Here is a 12,193-nt window from a genome sequence, read left to right on the forward strand (position 1 = left end):
TGGAGCATGTTTGTTTTATTTCTCTGCTTTGCCTCCTAAATCAACAGAATGGAAACAGACACTGTTTTCATTTTGTGACATCTTGTGTTTTTCATGTTTCAGAAACCAGCAAACAACTTATGGCTGAAGAGTGCTGACACACAGTAATTGCTCAATAGAGACATTTTTGATGTGGAGAAAATTTGCTTTTTAAGGCAGTGGGAGAAAAACAGTGCAAATACCACTTATGCTTGATGGGATTTCTGGTGGTTGACTACCTACTGGACATTGCTGACAGCGTCAAAGCCACTGAGACCCACTAGTCACTCCCCAAAGAAATACCAGCAATTCATATCTACTTTTTGCAATAATCTTCTGAGGTGGGGTTTAACTGAAGAAAAGTTGCTTAAGGACGGTCAGCTTGGGGTAAATGTCGGCTTCTTAGGCACACCAAATAACCTTAGTGAAACTGGAGCAACTTTTTTCTTTTTTTTTTTTTTATGGGAACATGCTTTCCTCTATGCTGAGCTTATTAGAGAATTAAAGCCAAAGGACATAAACCTTTATGTGCCACAAGGCGCAACCCCAGGGACAGTTCTACTTAAGCCAGCAGGGCTGGATTTCATATAAGAGTTCTTAAGAATAAATATTTGTCAAACATTCCTGTTTTTAATGAGCTTTGTCAATCAGAACTCCTTTGGCTTCACTGCTCTATTACCATTGGTAAAACTTGTAGCTACACATAAGACACAAAAATAATGTTTGGAAGGTACAAATTCAAAATTCTAAAGATCTTCAGACTATTTAGGAGAATAACCCCAAACCCTCACACGCAGTAATTAAATAGAAATTAGCGTTTAACAATACAGGACACTTTGGCAGATGGTGCTAGATACAGTCCTTCAAAACTACATTAATTTGACTTTTCCCATCTGACAGAGTGCTCTTGCCATCTTCCCTTTATCAGTTGAGTAAACATAAAAAGGAGGGAAAATTAAAATCTGCTATAACCAGAAAAAAAATCAGCAACTGATGTGATATTGAAACAGGCAGAAATACAATCTCACATCTTTTGTAAATATAGTTTTCAAAGACATCTTGTTCTGCTAGGTCTGCTTATGAAAGGAACTGTGGTTTAATGCATTATCCTTAAAGCATACATTAGGAGATATGAAAAAAATAGATTGCTTATCAATAATACTATTGCACTAAACAAAAATCAGAATGAAAATGAGTGACATATTTCTCCATATTGGAAAAACAATTTGGTGGTAAATAAGCACAGATAAAGTCTGATTTTCAACGGCAGTGCCCTTTTCTGATATAACAGAAACATCCTTCATTGAGATTTTTTGCTTGTTTAAAAGAGAAGGCCATAAGGACCTCAGCACTGAATCCTATATTTTACTTCATATAAATTTGGGTGGTTTTCTGCCATACTTACTCTCCCTAATTGTTTCATTCTAAATATGCTTGCTAATTATTAAATAACAACATGACCGCATACAGAATAATCAAGTGTTATTCATTTTAGATAATGCTCATATCAATTTCTTAATGGGATTAAGGCTATACTTGCTTTGTTTTGTAGATTTGGACTTTAAACTAGATATTAGCTCCATGAAGAAGGTTTATGGGAAAGTAACCTTCTGTTACCAAATTCTGTGCTAAGTTTGTGGGGACTTACTTACCTGTGCATTGTTTATATACTGACATATTACTAGTTACTAGTAATACTAGTATTACTAGGGTTACTAGTAATACCCTGGAAACCCAAGATGTATAAGTCAGATGAAAATCAGATATACCTGTAGGTCAAATAGACTTCCATTGGAAGTCATATTAGTGACATATACCTACCTTCAAACATCTGTTCTTTTAGTAACTGTCCCTTCTTTTTAAATTATTGTGAAACCCGTAGGACTCCTTGATCTTTAACTTGGCCTCCCGAATGTTCACATCAGGCTGTTGAAGCTAACTCTAAAATATTTGGAGTGAATTGTAAAAACAGGAACTAAATTCTTTCTTGGTAGGCTCAGCTTCCTACTCCATAGAATTCCTTTACTCATCTGGATTAGGCAGATCTGGAAGCTGTTAGCAGCAGTGAGGACAGCATGCAGTCCTCTTGAGCAGTATTTAGAAAGGGATCCTTTATTTGCATGCTTGCTGAAGCCAGACTGCAAAATGAAGTGCTCACTAAATGGAAAAGGAAACTTTAACCTGCCAGACAAAAGCAAAAAGATAGCGCTGAGGAACTACACACTGATAGCTTTCATTTTAAGTTAGTTTTTAGTTACATACTCCACAAATTCAAATTTTCCTTCTATGATATGTATTATATGGCTATCAAATGTACTTATTGTGTTTTAACACCTGCAAGAATGGTTAGGTACTGGATGATCTTCCCACAGGAGGTCTTACAGCTGTGAGACAGGAAACCTTGGTGACTTGAGATGCATCATTTCACTTCTGCAGAATGCTGCTTCCTTGGAAACCGGCATGGCTGTGCCTTGAATCTGCAGACATTGCTATGTAAAAACCAAGAGGTGGTACTTCAGCTAAAGTAAGACAACATGACACCGGGCTGGTGACCCTGTCTTTCATTCTTCCATGTGGCATGAGTAGCATTAGGTCTTCTGCCTTCAAAGACATCAAAATATCCCTAATATATCTTAAAAAGGGTTCAGGATCAAAGGCAAGTCAAATCCAATGTGGTTTAATGCTTGTGAAACTTGGGAACTTCCTTAGGGTTTACAAAACTTGTTGTAACTTGTGAAATATTTTTCCGTTAATTAAAACCCATATTTCCCAGTCAAGGTGATTCAATTTTATATTCAGCTAACGTGAGACAGTGCTATGTGTTAGCATAATCTAGAACACACACAACTGAATGGTAATAGAAAACTGGACATTAAAAAGGTCTTCATACATAAAAAGCAAATTACTCATTAGCAAGCAAAGCAAAATAGCAACTAAAAAGGTCTGACAAGAATAGACTACTCTTGCAACAAAATCATAAAGCAGAGGTGTGAACTCACTAACTTTCTTTAATAAGCAGTGTTGTCATATTTGGGTGTTGATATTCAGCAGAGGAAATCATCGTAGACTTTTATAGACCCATATAAGTTCACATCTGCTGAAAGCCTCTCCTGAAAACACTGGGTTCATTTCTGGAATTCTTATTTTTGGGATAAGGCAAGTAAACAGATTTCAGAGGAAAAAAAAAAAGAAAAAAAGAGAGAACTAAGGGATTAACTCACATAGTTAAAGAAGTAACGGCATACTTAAGATAAACAGAACTAAACGGGAGCAAAGTGATAAATTAAGAAAAAGGGAGAGCCCAGTCAGAATATTCTTACTCATAGAGGTAACCAGTTGTGGCATCCTGTTCTCTGGTTCACTCCAAGGGCTGAAACAGCAGTTACTTGCTCATATCCTAGTTGCGCTTGAAACTTCCCACTTAGATGTGTCATTCTACGGACCTCGCACTTGACTCAGCTGACTTCACTGGTCTCCTTTCATAGGAAGAACAGAAGTACAATATAATTCCTGGCTAACTTTGCAAAAAATATTCTCATATGTATGTCAAGTTTATTATTTAATTTACCTGGATAACTGATAGCTAAGTGAAGTGTGATAGGAAAAAAAATTTTTCAGAAATGTGAAGAATTTTGTCAGGCAGCACATATTAAGCAGAGAAGATTTGCAATTGATTTGATTTATGACTTTAAAAAAATTAAATTGAGTCAGCTAGAAGCTTTTCTCCTTAATTCTCTTGCCATAGGGAACAGAGACTACCAACAAACATGAGAGAAAATGACCTAATATCTAATACCATTATTAAGAACCTAATACCATTCAAGGCTACCTTTGAAGATAGATAGAAAAAAATATTCTGAAAATGACAACTAAACTGCTTTTGGCAGGTCAGAAAAACCTGGCTGGAGTGATAGATTTCTCAATGTAAAAAGTCACCTTAAGAGATAGTGAGAGGTGAAAACTCAAAGTGATGTCCAGTCATGAAAATGTGAGTGTGGGAAACAACTGGGAAAGCTTTTGGTAGCATCTGTGGCTACCAAATATCGTGACAAAATACTGCAAATCTGTCTAGATACATCTGTATTTGGCTATGGGGAAAGCAATAAACTACAGATAGGAGAAAGACAAAACCACTGACTATTCTAGATATGTTGCTACACCTTAAGATTAAGCTGACCTGAAACCAGATAAACAAAGATAAACAGACAGAAATCTGCCTTTCTTAGTGAAGATTTACCTTGGACACTACCCTGGGAAATATTGTCAAGAGTGTCCTGTAGGTTACTTCACTTTGGTGTTTTTAAAACTTTTTGTTGGCCCATAAGACCACGGCTAGCTCTTAGTATTTCTTGCAGACTACACTGTACTCCTACCATTACTCTTTTAACTATTATTCTTTACTTATTCATGAGTTTCAGAGTAGGAATTATCCACAAAAGTATGCAAACTACAGCTGAGACAATGTTTGGAAACCTTTGCTTTGTTTCACCAGTTCTACTCACAGTTGCTCCTTTCTAAACTAAAGGAGTTACCATATAGCAAAAAGATGTCTCTACTCCTGGAGCAAAGAAGTCTTTCTTCATCATCTTTCTGTCTATTGCCAAACCACCAAGCTCTCCTGGATTATTTTAAAAACTTATTTAGAAATCCAAATCTGGATGGGGATAGGAAAGTAAAGTCAACATGAGGTAAGGAAACAACATTTGAGTTACTTAGCTTGCACTAGGTTCACCCTTGTTTGTTATTTCTAAATTATATCTGGGCTGGAAGGAAGAGGAAAGATATATTCAGTTGTTTTTAAATTGGACTTAAAAATTCTAGCCAAAGTTTTTTTAATATTCTGGATTCTTTCACCTAATTGCATTCCCACAGTGACAACTACATTTAAAGAAATCCAAAGAAGCTGCTTTTGTGGCAAAACTTTCTTTCCATGGCAGTGATCAAGCAAAAAAGTTTAAGCACTTGCTATTACATTTTAAGATAGGTGGGGATTTTCTGTTGTTGTTTGGTTGGTTTGTTGGGTTTTTTTTTTCTGTAATATATTCATCTTAAGGACTGAAAATGTTGCAGCTCATATAGTGTCTTAGAATGACTCAGGCCACCTTTCAGTATTAAGTCGTGATTACTCCTGCAGCACAAATGGTTGATTTGTAAAATTTTTCTAAGCACTATCAGACAACATTCTCAAGGCTCGTTAAAAAACTTTCTATAAATTTTGGTTGTCAGGTATCTGGTTTTTAGGGGCATGGGAGCTGTAAGAAGGCTAGGTTACTCTTTCAGTGAATCATAGAATCATGGAATAGTTAGGGTTAGAAAGGACCTTAAGATCACCTAGTTCTAACTCCCCTGCCATGGGCAGGGACACCTTGCACTAAACCATGTCGCCCAAGGCTCTGTCCAACCTGGCCTTGAACACCGCCAGGGATGGAGCATTCACAACTTCCTTGGGCAACCCATTCCAATGCCTCACCACCCTCACTGTAAAGAGCTTCTTCCTTATTTCTAATCTAAACTTCCCCTGTTTAAGTTTGAACCCATTACCCCTTGTCCTACCACTACAGTCCCTAAGGAAGAGTCCCTCCCCAGCATCCTTGTAGACCCCCTTCAGATACTGGAAGGCTGCTATGAGGTCTCCATGCAGCTTCTCTTCTCCAGGCTGAACAGCCCCAATTCTCTCAGCCTGTCTTCATATGGGAGGTGCTCCAGCCCTCTTATCATCCCCGTGACCTTCCTCTGGACTTGCTCCAACAACTCCATGTCCTTTTTATGTTGAGGACACCAGAACTGTACACAGTACTCCAAGTGAGGTCTCACGAGAGCAGAGTAGAGGGGCAGGATCACCTCCTTTGACCTGCTGGTCACGCTTCTTTTGATGCAGCTCAGGATACGGTTGGCTTTCTGGGCTGCAAGCGCACACTGCTGGCTCATGTTAAGCTTCTCATCAACCAACACCCCCAAGTCCTTTTCTGCAGGGCTGCTCTGAATCTCTTCTCTGCCCAGCCTGTAGCAGTGCCTGGGATTGCCCCGACCCAGGTGTAAGACCTTGCACTTAGCTTGGTTGAACTTCTTTAGGTTGGCATCGGCCCACCCCATGAGCTTGTCCAGGTCCCTCTGGATGGCATCCCTTTCCTCCAGCGTATCAACCGAACCACACAGCTTGGTGTCATCGGCAAACTTGCTGAGGGCGCACTCAATCCCACTTTAGAGACCAAGGTGTTGTGAGGGACAGGGTCGAACACTTTGCACAAGTCCAGGTAGATGACATCAACTGCTCTGCCCCTGTCCATCAGTTCTGTAGCCCTATCATAGAAGGCCACCAAATTGGTCTGGTAGGATTTCCCCTTAGTGAAGCCATGTTGGCTGTCACCAACCACCTTGTTGTTTTTCAGGTGCCTTAGCATGCTTTCCAGGAGAATCTGCTCCAAGATTTTGCCAGGCACAGAGGTGAGATTGACTGGTCTGTAGTTCCCTGGGTCTTCCATTTTCCCCTTCTTGAAAATGGGGATTATATTTCCCTTCTTCCAGTCATCATTAACTTCACCTGACTGCCATGGTTTTTCAGATATGACAGACAGTGGCTTAGCTCCTTCAGGACCCGCGGATGGATTTCATCAGGTCCCATGGACTTGTGCACGTTCAGGTTCTTAAGATGGTCTCGAACCTGATCCTCTTCTACAGTGGGCCTAAGGTCTTCATTCTCACAGTCCCTGCATCTGCTTTCCAAGACTTGAGTGGTGTGGTCAGAGCATTTGCCAGTGAAGACTGAGGCAAAGAAGTTATTAAGAACCTCAGCCTTCTCCAAATCCAGGGTAGCCAGTTCTCCCGATAGCTTCCGGAGAGGGCCCACATTGTCCATAGTCTGTCTTTTATTTCCTGCATACCTATAGAAGCCTTTCCTGTTATCTTTCACATCCCTTGCCAGATTTAATTCTCTCTGGGCCTTAGCTTTGCTAACCTGGTCCCTAGCTTCCCGGACAATACCCCTGTATTCTTCCCAGGCCACCTGTCCTCGCTTCCATCTTTTATAAACTTCTTTTTTCCCCTCTAAGTTTTCTAAGTAGCTCCTTATCCATCCATGGAGGTCTCTTGGCCCTCCTGCCACACTTCCTTCTAGTCGGGATGCAACACTCCTGAGCTTGTAAAAGCTTTTGTCCCTATCCTCTCTTCCAAGGTCACCAGGAACAACATTTCCAATGTTACGTGTCATCAGTTTCGTGGGGGAAATTGAATCTATTTCCTTGTTATCGGAATTATTGTTGTACTGAAGTCCTTGCACAGAGATAGAATCATAGAATCATAGAATAGTAAGGGTTGGAAAGGACCTTAAGATCATCTAGTTCCAACCAGACTTTATCCAATGGAGCATCTTGTTCATGGCTTTCCTTATCATCGTTTCTCAGCTCTGAAGACTCAACTTCATGATGCAGAGCTGTTATTTATGGCCAGCACATAGCATTTTATCTCTTCAGAAAAGCTGATTTATATTTGTCAAAGTGCTCAGCTGTTCCATAAATGTTTACATTTGTCGTAGCATCAATGGCAACAGGCACAGGATATGCAACATGCATCTACAATGTTTTGCTTTGACGCACCATTCCAGTGGAGCTATTATGTGATAGAACTTGCTTGACACAATAATTAGTAATTTTGCTCATATATTTTGCTTCACTTTATTGCTAAGAAAGCTAACAGTGAAAAACTGATCATTTTTTTCTGGAAGAAATAACAGCGCTGAATCACAGGTTTCTCATCATCTGCACTGCACAAGGATAATGTGGTAGCTCCACAGTTGTTTTTCTACTGGGATCTTACGTTGGCTGGATGCCCATTTGCTTCTCTCTAGTTGTTTGAATATGTGTAGATTTGATTTTTTTAAAAAGGGGAAAAAAGAAAAAAAAAAGTAACTATTCACTTTGAAAGCTTTAGGCCAGATGTTGTCAGGTCCCCTTTGGGTACTTCTGCAGGGCAAAGATGAAGGCAGTACAAAGTGTTTTTCTGAATCACATTGCTTTGTGAAAGTGCTAACTAGGATCATATTCTTTGCTCCCCCTAGAAATGATCATCTGCTCCAGTTTAGCACCAGCCCTGATCTTCCAATGTGGGGAGCAGCTGGGTGGAGATTCAGTTATGCCTGTGCCTCTGTGCTGGCTAGTGCTATTAAGAGAGACTGACCATGTGTTTTAGCATTTTAAAAGTTAATAGAAGCAGAATCTCATTGTGAAGTTCCTTGTAATTTTGAAAATAATTCTTTCAGGCACTTTATTGCCACAAGAATCCTCTTTGTCACCTCCCTTTCCTTAAGACAGCCTAAGAATGAAGCCTAAAGTGTTACTGGAAGTCCAAACTTCACTGAAAATTAGGAAAACAGATTGCCGTGAAACACTTTTTACTGACTTTCTTGATACTGTTGCTTACAGGGGAGCAAAAGAGACCTCTAGGTCACGGGGTGAAGAAAACATCTTCTAAAAAAAAAAAAAAAAAAAGGCATGTAGCAAACATTTTAGGAGCTGTGTTTGCATACACAGTTAATGATGGATGCAGCCCTGATCTCAACAGACAGCTCTTGACTCCCTATCTTTTCCTCTGGTAAATATACACCCCTAAGTGGAAAATTTCTTGAATGAGAGAGTAATTGCTTGTGAATTCAGTTGAAAATATAGTTTTAAACACATAGATACAAAAAAAAAAAAAGACTTTGTTCATGTCTAGAATCTGCTGAATTCTGCATTATCCATCTGCCCATGTGTAATTTAATCTGGCATCATTTCCAGTGATGTCATGCCTGGAATGTCCAGCCCTGTGGAGAGATACTCACCGGCATGGAGCTGCTGCATAAGGCAGAGAGATTAGCAGATGTGGTAATTCACTCTTGGAATGGAGTTCGTATCGAGTTGCATATTTGAGTAAAGATGGTTTCTGTTCCTTAAACCATGCAGTTTTGGAGCAGGCATATGTTCAAAAGACAGGTAGGTGACAAATTGTATAGCCATTTCTTCTGGCTGAATATTGTCATTTAAAGGAAAAGAGTGTTCCATTATGTCATTTAATTTCATGTAATTTCTAGGCAGCTGGCTTTGCATTTGTACGATAAGGGGTGTCTGGCAAAACCTGTTCCATGTAGATAAGTTCTGCTGCATTATGAGTCTTTCCCCACTCCAGTTAAGAAAAACTATGGTCAGTTTTAGTACCATAAGCAGTTAGCTGGAGTGATGGTGATGACTGCCTGCCTGTTAGTCAGAATCTCCCTACTAAGTGATGGCCCTGTTGCAATGGATTTTGACAATCTTCAATGCAATAATGTTTGTAAAGAAGATCATGAGTTAAATTGCTAGGGGTACTGTTTCACAACAGACCCAGTTCTGGTATCTTTACCAGCGCTGCCTAGTGTTTTGTGAGCTTACCTATTAAGGGCAAAAACATCCAAGCAGACTCAGGCAGTAGACAGTATAGATGACAATGTTATAATCTTGTGGTTTGTAACATGAACACAGTCAGATGCTGTGGTCACTCAGTCTTTACAGGAAAATCCAGTTTGTACAGGGACTATATATGGGTAGAAAGTATAGGTTTTGGCCTGAGAGCTGTAGAATAACTCAGATTTGAGGCTAGGAAGATACAAAAGCAAACTGCAGTCCATCTGCTACTACCTGGTAGCTTCTTTGGTGATCTTTTCTTAGCCTGTGCTTTTCCCACCATGATTCTGAAATTACTCCTCATGAGTATGTGTTTCCATGAGCCCACAAACGCATTCCCACCAAGAGGATAAATACAACTGCAGATACTGGCCAGCTATCTGCTTTTATCTCCTGGGGCTTAGTTACAATTTATAACTTCACTTTTTGACAGAAGGTGTGTGAAAAGAGTGATAGACTCTCTGCGACTAGGCAGCAGAGAACTATTAGGGTATCAGCACTCAGCAGCTAGGATTTGGTTCCTTAGTGAGCTCAGTCATCTAGCATCAGCTAGACAAAACAAATACTGCACAAGAAAAAAAGGTAGTCTTTTCCTTCTCCTCTTCTCTTCAGGTTTAATGAGGCGTTCACGCTTTTTCATTCTTTGGGTTTTATAAATAATAGCCACTAGTTCTTATGTATGGGCAACATCAGCAAAGTATTTGTCCTTTAACCTAGGAAAATAATAAACCAGTTCACTCAATCTATCCAAAACACTAGGTTATTTTAATTCAGTATTATCAATTCAATGTTATTTTAATTCAATGTTACCATCATCAATAAAGAAATCCAACTGCTTCTGAGTGACTCTATCCAAGTCCCTGAATGGAACTTATTGTTTACCAAGGCAGCTTCTGCTCTGCCCCAAACTGAAAACTGTAAAGGAGGTCAAATAGGAAACTCTATAGGGATTTATTTTTTTCTGTCAAAACCCTTCACAGATGAAGACTTCTATGTAATAGCACTGTGCTCAGAAGTGTTTTCCACATAAGGGATTCTCAAAGGCTGGCTTTGAACCAAGGAATAAGGACTTACCAAATTCTGCTCTCTACTTGTCAAGTTCAGGTTCTGAGTGGAGCATACCCCAGCTCTTGCCTGGTCTATCTTCCCAGGTTCATTTTATAGACTTTGACATGTGGAGTGCAAAGAAACAAGTTAAGGCGCAGTTCTTGACTCAAGTGTTTAAAGAAATCCCTGGCTGCATACAGATAAAGACAAAATTTTGTTCACAGATGACTCTTCCAAAAGCAAGACCTCACACTGAAGCTGTCTAAATATATTGACTTGTCATGCAGCAACAGGAGAGCCTCAATGAAAAGCTCCTTTTCCAGATTTCATCTGAGGGCTTCATAGATGCCAATATTCTGCGGGCTGCAATTCTGTATTTCCTGCATTATTTAACAATTATGTAGCAAACTAGTAATTATTGAATCACATAGACTTCCAAACCTCTTAAAATCTATAATTTACACTGAATGAAGAAACATAACCATCATGAGAGTAAAACAGGTCAATAGTTCCCCTCATCAGTTAACCTGCCTTCAGTAATAGATGATGGCAAATAATTTAGAGATCAGCATTAAGTAGTATATTATACAATAGTTATATGTTTCTTCTTTACTTCACCTGATCATTGCTTAACCTCCACGTTCCGTGCTGAGTCATCCCTAATTACATGGAATCAATAAGCATGTCTACTGTGCATACAAATATTTGTCATGCAAGTAGAGTTGTAAGCGCAAGTTAGCATTAATTTCACCTCTAAGTTATGGGTGAAGCATAATCGAGGTGGAAAACTCTTAGTACTTAGCCAACATTGCAGCTAAGCATAGACTGTGAATCCTACATTGAAAGCATTGAAAAATTAGTTCACAGACACGCCTGATGTGTCCTTTACCTTAGAAGGAGCATAAATGGGAACTGAACATGTAATTATGTTTAAAAGTCCATTGAGAACTGCAAAAGTCTCATTGTCTATCTTTTCATCTTGTTCACCAATAAATTATACTGGAATTACAAATATATATTATATGTATTATACAAGAGAGCAATGATTTTCAATGACTGTCTGCTAAATTTAAAAGAGGTTTAAAATCTTAGCCTCATGTTGAGAAGGATTGTTTATTACAATGAGAACATTCATTGAATGGAAGTGGACAATCTCAATATATATCTACAACAGTTCTACCCGATAGTGTCACTTAAAAAAAAAAAAAGAAATTGGACTTCCCCTAGAAAATGCCAATTAGTTCATATTTTCAGATGGAATTAAAAGCTACAATTTGGGATTATGTCTCTAGTATTTGGAATAATAAGAGAAACTTACCCAGGAATAGCTGAAGGATCAGCTGAAGTGTGACCATCCAGCCAATTCCCAGTCTCCCAGGTTCTTGCGTCTGCTTGAAAAATGAAATGTTCCATATCACTGAGCACCACCGGCACAAGTTGGTACCTCATTTCTGACTCAAACACCAGACTCCAGTTTCTAGCTAACATGGTTGTACCACGACTACCAGCTACTTGAAGTCATTGTGGGTAATCAAAAATCTGATGCAGCATGCACTTCAAATGTTCATAGTTACATGGTTGTCGATGACCAGCGAATACAAACCACACATTTTAAATCTGCATATCTTTATAAATCAATGTTTGCTTTCCATACTTTTTTAAGAGAAAAAACTTACTGATTAACATTTATTTCAGGTGTAGTTGTTACAGACAAA

The sequence above is a fragment of the Strigops habroptila genome, chromosome 2 (assembly GCF_004027225.2).
Source record: "Strigops habroptila isolate Jane chromosome 2, bStrHab1.2.pri, whole genome shotgun sequence".
Lineage (NCBI taxonomy): Eukaryota > Metazoa > Chordata > Aves > Psittaciformes > Psittacidae > Strigops > Strigops habroptila.